The sequence below is a fragment of the Microtus ochrogaster genome, linkage group LG1, assembly GCF_000317375.1.
Source record: "Microtus ochrogaster isolate Prairie Vole_2 linkage group LG1, MicOch1.0, whole genome shotgun sequence".
Taxonomy (NCBI): Eukaryota; Metazoa; Chordata; class Mammalia; order Rodentia; family Cricetidae; genus Microtus; species Microtus ochrogaster.
The window spans coordinates 27615867-27618932 of record NC_022027.1 but is presented as its reverse complement, the minus strand read 5'-3'; positions in this window follow the sequence as shown (position 1 = coordinate 27618932).

Sequence of the window (3066 nt, the reverse complement as noted above, 5' to 3'; positions counted from 1 at the left end):
AAATGATTTGAGTCTATTTCTTAGGAGTTTTTATTTGAGAAGATTGTATAATACAGGTACAGTATTAGACAAAAATGTTAAGGGGACTAAATTAAAATATGGTGACTCATTTAGAATCTAAACTGTAGTTCATGTATGTTTAATATTATACTTGCTTCTATATCATGAGAGTTTGTCTATTTCACAAAATTCATCATTTTAAGACCAATAAGAAAATAAAATGTTATGAGTTTCAAGTTTCTATAGAAATTTAGTATCATCTTTGAAACAAATCATTGGCAATCAAAAAGCAATACAAATAAAATGTGATTAATACATCAAGTTTTAGCAAAACATAAAAGATTCTATCAATTTATTAGTCCTGTATTTATGCCCCTGAATTAGAAGCAATAAGATATGGATAATCTCTCTATTGTCTATCAACTTCATTTCTCCCCCGCAAACACTTATTTTATATGAATATGTGTGTGCCAGAGTATGCAGTGCCCAGATGGTCCTGAAAAGAGTGTTGGAACCCTAGTATTGGAGTTGCAAGGAGCTGTGAACCACCCAGTGTGGGTCCTGGCAACAGACCCCAGGTTCACTGCAAATCCAATAAGTGCTCCTATCTATGGAACCATCTATCCAGTCCCATGCCTCCACACTTTAAAGAACCGATTCATGTCGTACATGGTGCTATACATTAATTTCAGTACTCAGGAGACAGAAGCCTATTGGTCCCTAAGAATCCAGGTTAGCCTGGTCTATACATTGAGTTCCAGGCCAGTAAAGGCTACATAGGGATATCCTGCCTCAGCAACACCAGAACTAACTCAAGAGCTGGACTGAGCCTGAGATATTGTCCTCTGGCTGCTTGGGTATCATCACCACCACCAAACTAAAAAAGTAATAATGCAACTGAAGACCACAATGTGATCCCCTGCAGTTAGTCATTGTCTACCAAGGTCTCCAACCCATTGGGTGAGGCACAATCTCAGCACAGAAGGTAATCTGCCTTATTAGTGTCTAATGACTTTAGTTTTAATCTTATCAGGTGAGAGTGGACTCTTTCAAGGTGGGATGGCTGTAGAGTAATTTTAATTTTACTCATAGTAAAACTTACGTAGAAACATCTAGAGTACTTAACCAAATATAAGTGTACTGCAATTTCCCCCAACCGGACCATCACAGTACTCATTAAATGGTATTTATGTTTTGTTTTTTATTTTCCTATGGAATGATGTGGGTATCTAAAGCATGTGTAGATGGCCTTCTAATATCCTTCAATAATTATGTCTTTGTGAATCATCTTTGCACAAATCTATTATACCCTGCTTTAACCAATAGAAATATGCACTATATTTTGAAGCTTTTGTTTAGAAGTCCTTAGCTTCCTTAGGACTTAGGGCACAGTATCTTCAGAGTTTCACTACCTTTAAATCATCACCTTTTACGGAAGCCCAATCTAAGACAGGGCAGAGAGATGGGGGAGGAGATAAAACTAGTAACCACCCATTCCAACTGCTCTAGGTAGCCCAGCTAGGTGTCGACTGTTTAAATCTAAAGCAGTGTCAGGCATAGATAAGTGTGCCAGTGTTTACCTACAGTAGTATTGTGGACCTCCTTGGAGAACTGCCATGACCACATGATAAATTCTGTGGGAAAGCATTGTAAATTATTGCTTTAACACAGAGGGTTTTATATTGCTTTGTGGCACATCAATACTTGCTCAAAACAGCGTCATCATCAGAAGCAACAACAATAATAATAACAGAAAATACCAAACATTTGAGTCCTTACTATTGCATTTGGAAAGGGCTAGTATTTTCCATATTTCCTTCAGATTTTTTTTTCACTGAAACAAAGCAATGATTGTTGCATTTACTATATTCATCCTTTCTTTCCCCTAAAATTTTGGTTTTTTTTCTTTCCACGAAAATTTGCTCAAGTGGCTAGATTTGTGCCTATGAACAATTTACGATGTTATTTTTTTACTTTATTAATTTGAAATGAATATTTGCTGAAACTATTTTTTGGTCTTTTATTTTTGCATATGCTATGCAAATATCTCTAAGTAGATGAATAGATGGATAGGTAGATGGATCTTATTTTTTTTTCATTTTAATTGGTGCATAAGTATAATCCAAAACATATATCCAAAATGTGGTCCCCAGTGTTGTGAGGGTGGCAGAATCTTTTAAAGGCAGAATCTAAGGCAAAGGTTATTTGAGGCATCATCTTTCAAAGACATTCAGGTAGTTCTTGTGGTAGCCTGCTTAGTTATTATGAAAGGGTGATGAATATAGAGTAAATCTGGCTTGTCTTTAGTTTGCTTTGACTTCCTGTCTCAACACATGACCTCCCCTTTCATAAGCTCCTTCAAGGATGCCATTCACGATGTTGGGATGTAGCTAGCAGGATTCTTACCAGAGCCAAGGTGATACTACCTGGATTTTAAGCCTCCAAAACTATGAGATACATAACCCAGCCTCAGATATTTTGGTATAGCTACATTATAATTGAAAACAATGTGTTATATCATAGCACTCCAATCTACTACAGTATAATTCCTCATTCATTCCTCCATTAATCCTGCTTGGTTTATAATTTTCTACTATTAACAATTTAAAACACTCTACATGCTTCCTTATGAAGAAACAGGGACATTTTAATGGTCTATAAAATAGACTTGAAATTTATATAAGTCACAGCATTGTATTTAGTATATAGCCACTTGGAAACAATTTTAACATTTTTAAGCTTCTGTGAATGATGCTTAAAACTTTTCCCCATTAGCTACTGCCACTTGACACTGAGTTATCCGTAACTTAATTATTGGTGTCTTGAGAAACTTGGACATATACACCTATACCACATGAATTTATTGACACAAATTAGGAGATTATTTATTCTAACAGTATTCTATGTGAACTTGATGGAATTCACACAAAGATTATGACTTTTTGGAGTATTTCTATGTTTTAATTAGAATGTCCTCCATAGGCTAGCATTTGAGCATTTGGTTCACAGCTGGTGGTGTCTGGGATGTTTAGGAGGAACTATGCCACTAGAGACATTGCCATTTTC